Source organism: Ipomoea nil, unplaced genomic scaffold (genome assembly GCF_001879475.1).
Source record: "Ipomoea nil cultivar Tokyo-kokei standard unplaced genomic scaffold, Asagao_1.1 scaffold3213, whole genome shotgun sequence".
Classification (NCBI taxonomy): domain Eukaryota; kingdom Viridiplantae; phylum Streptophyta; class Magnoliopsida; order Solanales; family Convolvulaceae; genus Ipomoea; species Ipomoea nil.
The window spans coordinates 330715-348489 of record NW_017619641.1 but is presented as its reverse complement, the minus strand read 5'-3'; the positions used below and the strand labels follow the sequence as shown (position 1 = coordinate 348489).

General features: G+C 38.8%; 1 long non-coding RNA gene across 1 annotated transcript; it reads right to left on the bottom strand.

Moving 5' to 3' along the window:
• Window positions 1-320: 320 nt before the first annotated feature.
• On the bottom strand, window positions 321-14637 carry LOC109168705. Its single transcript, XR_002052114.1, has 3 exons — window positions 14503-14637; window positions 13649-13650; window positions 321-332 (listed from the first exon to the last, which is right to left on the bottom strand). It is a non-coding gene; the product is annotated as an uncharacterized LOC109168705 (long non-coding RNA).
• Between the last annotated feature and the right edge of the window lie 3138 nt (window positions 14638-17775).

Here is a 17775-nt window from a genome sequence, read left to right as displayed (position 1 = left end):
ATGTGGCACAAACATTTGGCCCAATGTGCACGTGCTCAGTGTTTCTGTGACCTGTGTGGCACATTCATTATCCCGTAAGTGCACACATGGAAATCCCACTACATCCATTCTCCGTAGACGTGATTTCCATGTGTGTACTTTCTGTAAGTTGAGTGTGCACACAACCTAGGTGGATGTGACATGTGGAGTTGTGCACTTGGGTATCGCAGTGTGTGTCATAATAAATAGAACAAGTGTGCGTTTTACAAGACGGTAAACCTAGAAATTGTTGTGCACAAGCAGTGGGTGTGGCGTTTTCTCGAATGAGAATACTACATAACTGTTACTGTTCGCTAATCTCTTCAATACTAATTTCGCATTGCATCCCACCCTATTCGTACGCATATACGAATTTGTTTGCATTCAAAATAGAAATACGAACATGTATAGGAATTTAAATATCACTCATAAAATCTTGGTCTTCATCACTTGCCATCCTACAGCAGCAATCTTCAATTGTTGCTTATCTTCGTATGCTTCCGGATGCCCACAGACGGCAATATTTCGCAAACGCCGGTCGAAAAATGATCTTGGACATATTGTGTGATCGCAGACTTTCAGACCAATTGGACTCCTCCCTGATATTGTTTTCCTAAAATCTTGGAGTCATTCAAATATAATATTAGTTTATAATTGGTACTTGGACAAAATTACATTAGTATCCTTTTTAATTATTTATGTTAATGATCTACTTATTAATTATTACTTAATCCAGATCATTGATTAGGTTAATTTCAAGGGCTTGGATTAGTTCTTATGTTCTCACTTGAATCCCACCCTATATATATATATATATATATATATATATATATATATATATATATATATATATATATATATATATATATATATATATATATATATATATATATATTTCTATTTACTCTCTAATAGATTCATAATATTCTTCTATATATTTATAAAAACAAAGATTAATGTACATAAACATTACCATACATATCATGTTTAATAACATTCGTATTGGACTATACTCATAATCTTGGGAGGGACAGAATGTACTTTCAGTGGAAATTCATGGCAATATCTTGGGATTTTTGCCAATTGAAAAAATTGCTAGAATTGTAGTTTTGTCTACAATTCCTATGCCGCGATGTGGTGGAGTATACGTGGGGGTAATCCGTAGGCAAGGCTTTCCAGTTGTGAGTGACGGATTGTAGCCACAACCTATCACGATGGGGGGTGGGGGGTAGGGGGGGGAGAGAACACTTCACGAGGTTTGGCAGTCGAATTGGAAGTTTATGACGTAGGCTGGAGCACATACGAGAATGTCGCAATCTAGGTGCAGTATCTATGTATCTTGATCTGGAAAAGAAGTTGTGAGCCCTAATCGCGCAGGAGGAGGCTTTTTTGGCGTCAACGATTGAAACAACTATGCTTCAAGTGTGGATGTAACACCCCAGAAATTCATTCCTTAAACCCGAATTAATTCCTTGTGGTTTTACAATTCTTGTCTTAATGCTCCTTCTAATTTAGTTGATGGACCTAGTTTGACCAAATTTCTTATCCTTCTAATTTGTTCAATGAGTTGTACCTTGGGCTTTAGCCCTTGTACCTTAGACTTTGTCTTTCTCCTAACAAGTTTTGAGAGGAAGGGGCCCTTTTGGTCATTTCACACAATGCTAGCACTAAAACCCTACCCTAACAAAGGAATCCAAATCATTTTCAGGATTTCCCTTCTCTCTACATCTCTTTCTTGCTCCCTACTTCTCCTTCTCTCTAGGAAATCCTAGGGTTCTTCCTCACAAGTTCATCAAGAAATCCCAAGTCAAGATTCCATCTTTCCAACACTACAAGGCTAGAAGTGATAAGATCTATCCTTCCCTACCTTTTTCCATACAAGATTCCTCCACCTTTCTCTAAATCCCCCTTTTATCTTGTTGGGTTTTGGGAGTTTGTAGAAGAGCTAGTGGTGGGTGAAGTGCTAGGTTGATCTAGAAGAGCTTTGGTCTTGCTTTGAGGTCGAAGAAGGTATTCTTGGTCTACACGAGGTAACCCATGCTACACAAAACCTATTTTCACTTGATAATAATGATTGTTGGCTTCTATGTGACATTCTTGATGTGTTTGAGTGATTGATGCATGATATTGTGATAATGCATTTTTAGAGCTTGTATTTAAGGTTCTTAAATGCTTTTATTTGAGCTATTCATAGGTTCAAGTCATATCTTTGTTGTATGGAAGATTTGGGGTCATTTGAACTTGAACTTGACCTTGAAAGTGAAAATTTGCAAATGCTGATTTTTGGGCCCTGATGTACCCCGCGGGTGGTGGCCTACCTGTGGCCTTACCCACGGGGAACATGTATGGTGATTGCGGGGAATTGTTCCCCGTGGTCCTTTCCTTTTGGTACTTGATGTTTTGACCTCCCATTGTTGGATTATTGAGCTTTTGTGAGTCTTCTTGATGTTTCGTACGTCTAGAACGATGTTTTAGGAATCCATGTTAGGATTTGATGTCTTGAATCGTGCTAATGGTCCAACCTTGTGATTCGTAGGACTAATATGAGTCTTAAAGGTTTGTTGGAACCGTTTTGGTTTACCCGTTTGATGAGCATGCTAGTTTTGATGTCGTTTATGCTAGTATGTGCGGTTTGTTCCTTCTTGTTGAGGATTGGAAACTTGTGTTTCCAATCACGTTGATATTGGATTGGAGTCCATTGTTGTTGTTGAGTATCGTTTCATGCCTTTCATTGAAACTTCTTGAATGAGTCCCTTAGTATGATCTTGTACATGTACATGTGTTGTACTATGTTGTTGATTCCGTGATTGAGCTCTTGATGAGCCTTCCTCTGTTGGATTGTGTGGAAGTTGGTAATTGTTGGGTTGGTTGTGAGTTTGTTGAGGAATGCGTAGGGTTCCGCTGGATGGGCGGTGGCGACGGTGTGTGGAAAGCACCGTGCGCTAGGATTCGCTGCGGTGAAGATCCTGCCTTACGATGTTGTGGTTGTGTGAGTATGTGAGGTTCCGTTGGATGGGCGGTGGCAACGGTGTGTGGTAAGCACCGTGCGCTAGGCTTCGCTGCGGTGAAGATCCTGCCTTACGATGAGGTTGTTGTTGTGATGTAAGTAGGGTTCCACTGGATGGGCGGTGGCGACGGTGTGTGGAAAGCACCGTGCGCTAGGCTTTGTTGCAGTGAAGATCCTACCTTGCTAGTTCCGTTGTTGTGTTGGTAAGTGAGGTTCCGTTGGATGGGCGGTGGTGACGGTTGCGTGGTAAGCACCGTGCACTAGGCTTCACTACAGTGAAGTTCTGCCTTGCTGAGCTTTAAGTGTTTCGGTAACTCCACGCTAATCCGTTATGATCTGAGTCGATGAGATGACTCCTTAGTAAATGACTTGGCTTGGCTAGGTCTCGTTAATCTCATTGTCTTTATTGTTGTATTGTTCTCTTGATTGTCTTGGGGAGAATTCTTGTTGATGGTCTTTGACCTTTGTTGTGAGTGATTGATGAGTCTATTGATGTTTCGTCTCTCGGTTTTAAAATGATATATACTGTTGTTGAGTTTGTCTCATATATGGATTAGGAATAAGTGTTTGTCTCATACTAGGGGTAGGAGTGAAACGGGTAGACCTATTGTATAGGGATTGGATGCCTATAAATATATTGGTTGTATCCCTAAAGGGTAGTGTCACCACTATCACCATCACTATGAATAAGAGTATTGTTTCACTCCCGTGGATGTAGGCACTTTGCCGAACCACGTAAATCTTGTCTTCTTTACCCTATTTGCCATTATTATTATTTTTCTTGTTCTTATTAATCTCAACAACTGTATTCCCAGTTTCAAATGGTTTTGTTTATATCTATGTATATTATGATACTTAACGTGTGTTGGTGGATTACCAGCATTATTCACTGACCGGGTGTTATCCCTTATCTTTTATAGGTTTTGCTTAGTTGCGGAGCGCGCTAGTCGAAGTTGGTAGCTAGTGTAATTTCCCCTTTTTCCTAGCTTATGTTTTGGCCTGTGAGCCTTAGATGTTGAACTCTGACATAGACTTTGTGTAGCTTGTGCACCTATGTTGTTTAGGTGTGGCATAATGCCCATGTTTAGACTTGCTTCTGCTTTAATTTTAATGAATGATTAGTTTGCTTATCATGTCTTTTAAGCTTTTAAAATGTTGTTGAAAATCGGGGGTGTTACAGTGGATACAGCAACACAAAATTCTTTCAAAAGTCAGCAACTGCACGCAAGCGGGGTAATTTGTTATTACGTCTGCAAGACCAACATGGTATATATGTCGAGGGAGCAGACATGGCTACGGAGATTATGAGGTACTACGATGCAATTTTCATGTCTTCTTCTGCCCAGGCCAATCTTATTCCCGATGTGCCATGTCGTGTAAAGGAGGAGATGAATGCACGACTATTGCGGCCTTTCACGGGTGAGGAGGTCAAACTAGCGCTCTTCAAAATTGCCCCGGACAAGGCACCAGGCCTGGACGGTATGACACCTACTTTTTACTAGCATTTATGGCTATTGTTGGCCATGATTTAACGTGTTTTGTGTTAAACTGCCTAAATAACTATGTTATGCCGCAATGATTGAATGAGACAAATGTTGTGCTAATTTTGAAGAAAAAAAACTCCAGAAAATGTGTTTGATTTGCGACCGATAGCATTTTATAATGTAGCAAATCGTTTGAAGGAAATTTTGGATGTCCTCATTTCCCGGAGTCAGAGTGCCTTTGTTCAAAATCGTTTACTAACAGATAATGTCATAGTGGCAGGCGAGATAGGACACTACCTCCGAATTACACGGCAGGGGTGTGTGGGATGGGCAGCACTTAAGCTCGACATGGCTAAAGCGTATGACCGCATGGAATGGAGTTTTCTTGAAAGTATGTTAATGGCACTCGGATTCGCCCGAGGGTGGGTTGATCTAGTGCTATTATGTGTTACCACTATCCAGTATAATATTCAGGTTAATGGGGAGTCTGTTGGTACGGTAACTCCTACGAGGGGAATTCGTCAAGGTGATCCACGGTCCCCGTACCTATTTATTATATGTGCGGAAGGGTTATCCATTTTATTGCAAAAGGCGGAAGCTAGAGGGGATATCCATGGCGTTCGGGTGGTGAGGGTTGCCCCACCGGTTTTGCACCTCTTTGCTGACGACAGCCTATTATTTTTCTAGGAGAACCAATGAGAGGTACATACAGTGAAGGGGTGCGTTGATTTATACAGCCAAGCATCGGGTTAGTGCTAGCACATCCGCTAGCATGCAGGACTATGTAGTTGGCACCCTTGGGGTCCGACACACGGATGATCTGGGAAAATACTTGGGGTTACCTTCCTTTTTGGGATATGTAACAAGGTGGCATCTTTTCGGTATATTGAACAGAAGGTCAGGGCGAGAATCAACTCATTGCGCCACATATTCTTATCACGGGTAGGGAAGGAGGTTTTACTAAAATCAGTGGCACAGGCGATGCCAATTTTTACCATGTCCACGTACCTAATTCCCAAACATGTTTGTAAGGGATTATAACGTATTATGAATTGCTACTGGTGGGTGAATGGCGGGACAAATGACAGGGATATCACGTGGCTTAGTTGGTCGCAGCTCTGTACCCCGAAAAGCTATGGTGGTCTAGGTTTTAAACGTCTGCACGAGTTCAACATTGCGTTACTTTCGAAACAAGGCTGGCGGCAAATGATCAATCTAGACTCGTTGGTTTTTCTCTTAAGGAAAGGTATTTCCCACACTGTGACTTCCTAGATGCTCAATTGGGCACCAACCCTAGCTACATCTAGAGGAGTGTGCTGGCTGGACAATCGCTTCTTAGGCATGGTGCGATTAGACGGATTGGAGATGGAGTGGACACGAAAATAAGGTTGGTGGATGTGACAAACCCCGAATTGCAGACTGCTTATGTTAACGAACTCAGGGACGTGAATGTTTGTTGTTTGCTCACAGGAGCGTGGGTATGGGATAAGGAAGTTGTTCGTGACATTTTTGTGCTGGAATATGTACAACGTATTATGGATGCACCAGTTTCTCCTCAGTTCCGTGATACTTGGCGTTGGAAAGGCGACATAAGGGGCATGTATACAGTTCGTGAGGGGTACCAACTGCTCACTGTTGCGATGGTGACAGTTGATCTCAGGCGGCGTTTGTGGAATGGAGTAGATTATGGTGATTGCCAATTCCGCCTGAGGTGAAGAACCTCCTGTGGCAGTGTGCCCGCGATGTGCTGCCGGTACGTGAAACTCTTAAAACACGCAGAGTTTAGACTGGTGGCGGGTGTCCTTTTTGCGCGGCTGATCACGAAACACTGGAACACCTCTCTGCTTTTGTCCGGTGGTGTCTCACGTATGGGGTGAGGCAAATGTCCTCCACGGGGAGAGTTTAGCACATCTTATGAATAATGTTTTTCGTATATCCAGTGTTAAGGAATTTATGGAGCTAGCTGCCAGAATATGGGTGTTGTGGGTGGCAAGGAACGAAGCCGTTTGGCGAGGCGAGGAGCAAACTGTTGATGGCTTGCGCATGCAGGTCGCTGCATTGAGTTCTATGTGGCTGGAGGCATTATCGCCAATTGGAGATGGTCCTCGGAGCAGTACTCCAACATAAACATGGCATCCACCACCTGCAAATATGCTGAAGTGCAATATCAATGCGGCTATATTTGCGGATGGGGCCGGTTTTGTGGCGGTAGTTCGGCACCACCACGGTGACTTTGTGGCAGCATGTGGGGGTCAACTAGACTGTGGGCGAGATCCTTATCTAGCGGAGGCGTTAGCAGTCAAAGAGGCTTTAGCGTGGCTAAAGTCATGTCCTTTTAATAATATTGTTATAGAATCAGATTGTTTTAATTTCTGTTCTGCTTTTTATTCATCAATGTTAGACCATGTAGGTTTGGTATTAAACCAGCAATACCATTGGATTGCTAAGGACATTGGGAACGTAGTCGTCCGCCATTTCAAGAGGTCAGCGAACCATGTTGCTCATGTGTTGACAAGGGCGACTATTTCTATGTCTGTCCTAAGGTCGTGGAAGTCTATCCCACAGGCCTGTATTTCCCAATCATTCTGATTTCTAATGCACCTCTGTTTCAAAAAAAAAAAAAAAAAACTGTTAAAAGAATAATGTGCATTATTCACAATTCAAAATATAATAGTCTAAAACACATAACAATATATTTTACATACAAACTATATATATATATATATATATATATATATATATATATATATATATATATATATATATATATATATATGGATGTATTCAAATGAGGACAAGGATATTATAGAGGACTGTGAAGACTATTATGGTGCATTGGATTGTAATAATGGGTGGTGTAGATTAAGGGAGATTATTTCATTAAATTAGGTGTTTTATGCTATTTCGCTCTTTTAATTTTTGTTTTTTGTTAAATTCTAGGGTGGTAGTACTGTAATTGAACATTTGTAATTATTGTTGTATACTTTTTTTTTTTTTTCGCTCAATATTATAATGTATACGGCGCTTAACCTTTTTATTTCACCGAGACCCTTGCCTTGCTATTCTCTCATTCCGGTCAACGGTAGTAATGGCGAAAGTTGGTGGTTGTCGACGGTCGAAGCGGACGGCGGAGTCTCCTGCGGCGAGTACGTAGCTTGTATTTTTATTTTTTTCTCTTTTCCTCATCCCTTTTTTTTTTTTTTTTTTTTTTTTTTGCTTTGAACTGCTAGGGTTTTTCGTGGGGGGTGGGTGGGGGGGGGCGGGGTTTCGTTGTTTGGGTTTTGTGCATTGTGCTGAAACGTTGGTGGGGGAGGGGGGTATGTAATTTCTATTTATTGAATTCCCTAGTATATTGCCCAATTTCATTTGTTTAGGCGAAGTTTTGTATGTTGGTCGTTGTATATGCGGTTTGCATACGCTGAGTTTTTGTGTTTTTGTATGTTGGTCGTTCAACCATAGTTTTTCTTTTAATTTGTATTAATTTGTATGTTTTTTTTTCTTTTTTTTAATCTGTAAAAACTTGGTATTTGGGGGTGATTATTGTGTTTATTCTAGATGGTAAGGATTGTGTGCGGATTTATGTTGTTAGGCCGTTTTTAGAATTGTTTTTGTATCTGTGTGTGCACTATTTTGTATATTTGTGTGCTAATGACCTTGGTAGTGTGTTCCCTTCTTTCTTTTTTATTATTGTTGCAATAATTGAAGTTTTGTATCCTGTTTTTTTTTTTTTTTTTCTTTTTTTAAGGTAGAAAGCTTTCGTACTCTTTCATATATTTGTTCACAATGACCTGAATCTAGTGGGTTCAACCAGCTTTTAGCCGGCAAGCATCAATGCTGCATATACAATTAAACACGTTAGTGGCACCTGACTCGCACTGACCAGAGTAATTAATTAACTTTACAAAGAGATATGGACTAAATTGTTGTATAGGAACAAATATTATTGAGAAATGGATTGTTGTGTTTCACTTACCATGCAGTTTTCATAGTCAATGACAGGATACTCCCTTAAAACATATATGACATGATTGTTGTGTGCAATTGGCATACTCCATGTCTGTAAAAATGTGTTTGTAGATTGTGTGACCGTTTATGTTTGTTTGGGTGATTGGTACAGGGTGTTGTGTGCACTTTTATATTTGCCTATGTTTACGGGTTCAGTGTGTTGTGTCACTTGGCTTACATTTAGTTTGTTTTAGTGATTGTGTTTGTTCATGTTGTTGGTTGGCAGCTAAGGAGGCAAGGGATACACTTTCGGAGGCTTGTTCATCCGGATTGCGTAATGATGATGATTATTTTGTTTACCCTTCGCGCGATAGAGTTGAACTCGAGCGTTTACGATTCCATTATATCAAGGAAATTTGCATCGTACGAGCAATGTGGCACGTTCGTTGCGCTACCGTTTGAGCGTTCGAGTACCACCAAAGATTGTTACATTGGACTTATCGCTTGTTTTGTCGTATTGTTGGGTGTGTTGGACTTAGTATGTTGCCATGGGCAAGATTGCTTTATCTTTTCATGTTCACGCTTTCCTCTGTTAACATTGTTTAGATCTTGGTTTGTTGAATATCAAGCTATTTGTTATCCTTCTTTAATGGTGTACAAAGCCGTCTTCCATGTTTACAAATGTTCGCGACGTATATACATTTTGTTTATTTACTGTATAGTTATCTTTTAATTTCACTGCCAGAATCAGTTCATTATATGGACATTGTGTGCCCAGTTAATGTTGTATGTGTCCGCGTTTGTCTCTTTGGTGTGCCAGTGTACTAGTATTTCATGTTCTCATGGTTTGGTATAATATATGTGTTCAACGTTTTCCTTTCTTGTACCCAACGACCATTATATATGTGCCACTGTGTTTAAAAATGTGTGCCCGTATGATTAAAAAAAAACCAATTATGTGTTTTTAGGACAAATTAAACAGTCATCCGTGCGTGCTTTGTTGTGTGCACCGATAGTCTTCATTTTGTGCATACTATTGTAAGTTTTATGCATTGTGCTCACCTTCACGTGCATTACTCATGGTTGCCATTTTCCTTCTAACCCCCGTGCGTATAATTGAATGCAGAGATATGCAATTATTCATTCATTGCAAAATGTAGTTTGTTTTTAAAATCGCATACTGTTTTTCTTCTTATGCACGAGTACGTAGTTTCAAATCTCTATTTTTCGTGTGCCCAATATTTATTTTTAGTGTGCTTTTGTGTGTTTGTTGTGTGCCACCTAACTAATCTTGCATGTTTTCATGGCTTGTTATATATGTTGTCATCTTTTTTCTTTCATGTGGCAAACGAACATTACATCTACGCCACTATGCACAAAAATGTGTGCACTTGCGTGTTATTACTCTACTGTCTCGTCACATTTTGGAATAAATTCTTTGATTTGTCCATGATATATTTCCTCCACACAACCTTCATTGTTATTCATCTGTCTGTCTGATGCATTGTAATATGTTATAAAAATTAATAAGTGTACCTCAGCATTTTGGGATTTCTATAATAGCTTCTCAATGAACCTGTTATTTCTTCCTATAAACACTGGCAACTCTCTATTTTTTTTTTTTTTTTGTAAATTGGTATTATTACTGACACCTTCCACAAACATAATACTTTAACCAATTGCGGCACCCTAGGTGTGCAGAGTGGCGTTGCTTGCTGTTTACGCACTCGTACACTCGACATTATATTAACATCCACACGATTTTTCTAAACATGGCACATGAGATGTTAGGATATATGTATCAATAAAAAATTATCAGTCCAGAACATATGAATTAGTGATTCTACCCTCACAGTCGAACCTATGTTCTTTTTGTTTCCTAGTTGTTCCACAGCTTGACACCATTTATATATATCATTTATCAGTTACGACCAACACTGTGTGCATGGCACACTACTTACTATCCCCGTGCACACAAAATACAAAATCATGGCACACAAGTATAACAGGCGTTGCTCACAATCCCTTAACCCATGGCCCTACATCCTAGCACTCACGCATTGTCAAATTTCTCTCACGTAAAATTTTGCATTCGCAGAATTTAGAAGCTTACCGTTGACCATGGTGTTGGAAAAGTCATTCACGATTTCCTCGTCAATTGTGGGTTCCAAAATTGTGTCATTATCGTCGTTCATTGCGGGTTCAGTACCACTGGGTGTGGCTTCCTCCATTGATGTTCGCAGAAGATTCTTAGCCCCTTCCCTCGCCTCTAGTGTATGCACAACTTCGACAGTGACGTTCCTTGATTGGGTTGTATTCTCTACCACAAATTTACTCCTTTTCCAATGCTATGTTTGTTAATTATAATCCTTCCATAATTATAAATGCTCTCAAATGTCTCCTTTGCCCTCTCTTAATATTTTTAGTCGTGAATACAAGGAAAATATGGACAAGATCTCATCCATTAAATCTCTTGGTTTGGATGGATATGATTTATCCTCATAGTCCTCTATATATTAGTGTCTTCATGTGAACTCAACCATATATATATATATATATATATATATATATATATATATATATATAGGAAAGGGATTAGGTGCGGGGAGTTCTTCCCGTGCAGTTGTGCAAGTGGACGCACATTAAGCATTAAATTGACGCACGTTAAGTACACAACACACGCATATTAAGCACACAAAGAAAATACATCAAGAACTAACACAAACACACACACCTTTAGAACAAAACTCACGCACCTTAAGCACAAACCTCATGCACCTTAAGCACAAAACTCACGCACCATAAGCAGAAAAACACACGCATCTTAAGTTTCAACAACAACTCACATAGGGTTTTCCGTCACTTTTCCCCCAATCTCTGTTTTCTGTCCAACTCTTCCAAATTTCCTATTATTTACGAAGTACGAAATCTTGAAGTTGAAAATAGAATAGTTTTAGCGTTTGATTTCGAGCTCATTATTCTATCAATTTAATGGCTCGACGTTGGCGACTCAAAATCGTAGCGGATGCAAGGTGGGATTTAATAAGTAAGCTGCCGGTAGAGGTAATGGACAGAATTTTGGAGTGTTTTCCCACCCGAGACGCTGTCAGATCTGCTCTGCTCTCACGGCATTGGAATGATGTTTGGTTGCAGCATGGGCGGCTTGCGTTCGATTGGGCATTCTTGTTAACTGTCCAAGAGTGCCAAGATGATTCTGGTAGAGCGCTCGTGAACATAATCAATAATATCCTCTTTTTCCGTGCTTTGCCGGTAAAAAATTTACTCTACAGATTTCATGTGCTGATCCTAAGCTGCGGTGGTATGATGTTGATAGGTGGTGTCGTTTTCTGTCAACGAATGGTGTGGCGGAACTGAACATATCTTTATATAATTATCTAGAGATAGAATATCAGCTGCCATTTTGTTTACTGTCTTGTAGGACAATTAAGCAACTGATAGTCCAAGGTTCCTTTATAGATTTGCCTGTAAATGCTTGTGATATATTTTCCATTGTCACTTCATTAGCTTTCTTGCATGTTGAATTTAAGCACATTGTTGATAGAATTGGCTCTAGTATTTGTATTCCTATGCTTGAGAAGCTGGCTTTCGAGCATTGTATAGGGATCAGTGAGTTTGAGATCAGCCCTCTTAAGCTTGACTTTTTGTCTGTTATTGGTTATATGTATGGTGTGGATGCGATGGTTGTCACCACATTTGAAAATCATAAAGAGTCTTTGGTTGTGTGGCTCTTCGTTGTCAGTGAGAATCTAATTCATTTTACTTGATGCAAATGGATGGATAGTTATAATTCTTTACTTTCTGATGGCTTGTTAAAGTTCTTGTGGTGGCTAATTTTTTTTCTTTATTGCTATTTTTTCAAGTGTATGGATGCATCTACGTTTCCAACTGGAATAAATCTGCAAGTGATGAAGCTATATGATTTAAATTTTGGGTGCTGGAAGCAGCTAACCTTTGTTATGCAATTTCTAACAAAATGCCACAACCTATGTGAACTGTAGATTATGGCGTATAAGGTAGACTATATATTTGGCAATCATGTATGATACTTCTTGTTTTGCTTTTTCAAATATCCTCACAGTTGTGCTTGTTTTTCATTTCTTCTTGAGTTATAGGGCTGGGAGGATGATGACAAAAAAACTGCTTCATGGCTTTTGGCGGATCCGGATGGTTACTTAGCTATTCAGGAGCTGAAGATTCATATGCTTAACACAGTCCATATTGAATCATTCAATGGATCCGCATTCGAAATGTTTTTATGAAACTACTGCTCTCAAAATACCCTGCGCTTGAGAGATTTGTTATTATGAAGTGTTGGGGTATGAATGCTTCCGAGGTGAGAAAAATCTATAGGAAGTTGGAACACTTCCCTCGTGCATCTCTAAATGCACAAATTGTCTGCCCGGACAATTACTATGAGCCTATGCATAATGACTTGTTGGATACAGATGGTTTTATGCTTATCCACCCTTATTCGTATGGCGAATATAATCTCTATGTGTACAATTTGGGTACAACTTTGAAATGTAAGGAATGGTTGTAGTGTTGGAATTTGAAATGTTTTCTAAGTTGTTCAGCATGAGGTATGTTATGTGATCCCGTAATGGGCAAGAAAACATAATGAAAAAGACACAAAGAATAATAGTTAGAACAGCAAAAGAAGAAAACAAGACTTAAAACTTTCTTCGACCCCTTTTTGGGATTGAATTTTTACTTGTTCTATTATATTCCAAACTAGAAGTTGCACTCGTGCGATGCACGACTATGTATATAGAATATAGAATACACAATCTAAAATACACAATCTAGAATACACAATCTAAAATATAATAAATTTGAAATGTTAAACTTTGTAATTTTATTACACATTGTTTAAGACTTCTTTGTACACAATATTTTTCGTCGTACTTAGACATGTTGTGTACAAAGTATTTAGAAAATGTAACATGTCTAAATAATTATTTTCTCAAGCGCAGGGGACTTTGAGAGCAATAGTTTCATAAAAAATATTTCGAATGCGGATCCATTGAATGATTCAATCTGGATTGTATTAAGCATAAGAGTCTTCAGCTCCTTAATAGCTAAGCAACTATCAGGATCCTCCAAAAGCCTTGAAGCAGTTTTTTGTCATCATCCTCCCAGCCCTATAACCCAAGAAGAAATGAAAAACAAGCACAACTGGGACGATATTTGAAAAAGCAAAAAAAGAAGTATCATACATGATTGCCAAATATATACTCTACCTTATCCGCCATAATCTGCAGTTCACATAAGTTGGGGCATTTGTTAGCAATTGCATAAAAAAGGCGAGCTGCATCCAACAACCAAAATTTTAATCATATAGCTTCATCACATGCAGATTTATTGAAGTTGGAAAGGTAGGCATCCATACACTTAAAAAATAGCAATAAAAAAAATTAGCCACCACAAGAACTTTAATAAGCCATCAGAAAGTAAAGAATTATAACTATCCATCCATTTGCATCAATTAAAATGAATTGGATTCTCACTGACAACGAAGAGCCACACAACCAAAGACTCTTAATTGAAAAAATGTCCAGCTTTGGAGGGCTGATCTCAAACTCATTGATCCCTACACAATGCACGAAAGCTAGCTTCTCAAGCTTAGGAATACTAATACTAGAGGCAATTCCGTCAACACTGTGTTTAATTTCAACATGCATGAAAGCTAATGAAGTTATGAAGTGACATTGGAAAATATATTACAAGCATGAAAATCAATAAAAAGACCTTGGACTATTAGTTGCTTAATTGTCCTACAAGAGAGTAAACAAAATGGCAGCTGATATTCTGGCTCTAGATAATTATATAAAGATATGTCCAGTTCCTCCACACCATTCGTTGACAGAAAACGACACCACCTATCAACTTCATACTGCTGCAGCTTAGGATCAACACATGAAATCATTAGAGTAAATTTCTTAACCGGCCAACCACGGGAAAAGAGGATATTATTGATTATATTCATGAGCGCAGCGCTTTACCATAATCATCTTGGCATTATTGGACAGTTAGCAAGAATTCCCAATCGAACGCAAGCTGCCTATGCTGCAACCAAACATCATTCCAGTGCCTTGAGAGCAGAGCAGTTCTGGCGGCGTCTCGGGTGGGCAAACACTCCAAAATTCTGTCCATTACCACTACAAGCAGCTTATTAAATCCCTACTTGCATCCGCTAGAGTTTTGAGTCACCGACGTCGAGCCATTAAATTGATAGAATAGTGAGGTCAAAATCAAAAGCTAAAACCGTTCTATTCTTCAACTTCAAGATTTCGTATTTCGTAAATAATAGGAAATTAGGAAGAGTTGGAAAGAAAGCAGAGATTGGGGGAAAAGTGACGGAAACCCTATGCATCCGCTTGGGATTTTCTTCGACGACAACTCGCCAATCAACTGGAAACATAAGTTAAAATCGCTCAATTTTCATTCGAAATCAACCCACAATGTTTTGGTAACAATAGAAATTTGGGAAGAAAAAAAGTGATTAGGGGAAAGTATTAGAAACCCCTGCATGTTCTACTGTCTGGAAGAATACTGGGAAATTTGGTTTGGGCCTTTGGCGGCAACAATGGGTTAATGATATTATTTATGTCGCAAATGATTGGACCCCCATCCACATTGTATGGTATATCGTTGTCCAAAATGACGTTAATGTCATCAACTAGTGTATTTGGCAAAAGGTAGACTATATATTTGGCAATCATGTATGATACTTCTTGTTTTGCCTTTTCAAATATCCTTACTGTTGTACTTGTTTTTCATTTCTTCTTGAGTTATAGGGCTGGGTGGATGATGACAAAAAAACTGCTTCAAGGCTTTTGGAGGATCCGGATGGTTACTTAGCTATTCAGGAGCTGAAGATTCATATGCTAAACACAATCCATATTGAATCATTCAATGGATCCGCATTCGAAATGTTTTTTTTATGAAACTACTGCCCTCAAAATACCCTGTGCTTGAGAGATCTGTTGTTATGAACCGTTGGGGTATGAATGCCTCCAAGGTGAGAAAAATCTAAAGGAAGTTGGAACACTTCCCTCGTGCATCTCTAAACGTACAAATTGTCTGCCCAGACAATTACTATGAGCCTATGCATAAGGACTTGTTGGATACCGATGGTTTTATGCTTATCCACCCTTATTCGTATGGCGAATATAATCTCTATGTGTACAATTTGGGTGCAACTTTGAAATGTAAGGAATGGTTGTAGTGTTGGAATTTGAAATGTTTTCTAAGTTATTCAGCATGAGGTATGTTATGTGATCCCGTAATGGGCAAGAAAACATATGGAAAAAGAAAGAAAGAATAATAGTTAGAACAGCAAAAGAAAAAACAAGACTTAAAACTTCCTTAGACCCCTTTTTGGGATTGAATTTTTGCTTGTTCTATTATTCCAAACTAGTAGTTGCACCCGTGCGATGCACGACTATGTATATAGTACTTAGAATACACAGTCTAAAATATACAAATTGAAAATATATTAAATTTGAAATGTTAAACTTTGTAATTTTATTACACATTGTTGAAGACTTCTTTGTATACAATATTTGTCGTCGTACTTAGACATGTTGTGTACAAAGTACTTAGAAAATGTAACATGTCTAAATAATTACTTTCTCAAGCGCAGGGGACTTTGAGAGCTATAGTTTCATAAAAAATATTTCGAATGCGGATCCATTGAATGATTCAATCTGGATTGTGTTAAGCATCTGAATCTTCAGCTCCTGAATAGCTAAGCAACTATCAGGATCCTCCAAAAGACTTGAAGAAGCTTTTTTGTCATCATCCTCCCAGCCCTCAAACCCAAGAAGAAATGTAAAACAAGCACAACTGGGACGATATTTGAAAAAGCAAAACAAGAAGTATCATACATGATTGCCGAATATATACTCTACCTTATCCGCCATAATCTGCAGTTCACATAAGTTGGGGCATTTGTTAGCAATTGCATAAAAAAGGCGAGCTGCATCCAACAACCAAAATTTTAATCATATAGCTTCATCACATGCAGATTTATTGAAGTTGGAAAGGTAGATGCATCCATACACTTGAAAAATAGCAATGAAAAAAATTTTTAGCCACCACAAGAACTTTAATAAGCCATCAGAATGTAAAGAATTATAATTATCCATCCATTTGCATCAATTAAAATGAATTGGATTCTCACCGACAACGAAGAGCCACACAACCAAAGACTCTTAATTGAAAAAATGTCCAGCTTTGGAGGGCTAATCTCAAACTCATTGATCCCTACACAATGCACGAAAGCTAGCTTCTCAAGCTTAGGAATACTAATACTAGAGGCAATTCCGTCAACACTGTGTTTAATTTCAACATGCATGAAAGCTAATGAAGTTATGAAGTGACATTGGAAAATATATTACAAGCATGAAAATCAATAAAAAGACCTTGGACTATTAGTTGCTTAATTGTCCTACAAGAGAGTAAACAAAATGGCAGCTGATATTCTGGCTTTAGATAATTATATAAAGATATGTCCAGTTCCTCCACACCATTCGTTGACAGAAAACGACACCACCTATCAACTTCATACTGCTGCAGCTTAGGACCAACACATGAAATCATTAGAGTAAATTTCGTAACCGGCCAAGCACGGGAAAAAGAGGATATTATTGATTATATTCATGAGCGCAGCGCTTTACCATAATCATCTTGGCATTATTGGACAGTTAGCAAGAATTCCCAATCGAACGCAAGCTGCCTATGCTTCAACCAAACATCATTCCAGTGCCTTGAGAGCAGAACAGTTCTGGCGGCGTCTCGGGTGGGCAAACACTCCAAAATTCTGTCCATTACCACTACAAGCAACTTATTAAATCCCTACTTGCATCCGCTAGAGTTTTGAGTCACCGACGTCGAGCCATTAAATTGATAGAATAGTGAGGTCAAAATCAAAAGCTAAAACTGTTCTATTCTTCAACTTCAAGATTTCGTATTTCGTAAATAATAGGAAATTAGGAAGAGTTGGAAAGAAAGCAGAGATTGGGGGAAAAGTGACGGAAACCCTATGCATCCGCTTGGGATTTTCTTCGACGACAACTCGCCAATCAATTGGAAACATAAGTTAAAATTGCTCAATTTCCATTCGAAATCAACCCACAATGTTTTGGTAACAATAGAAATTTGGGAAGAAAAAAAGTGATTAGGGGAAAGTATTAGAAACCCCTACATGTTCTACTGTCTGGAAGAATACAGGGAAATTTGGTTTGGGCCTTTGGCGGCAACAATGGATTAATGATATTATTTATGTCGCAAATGATT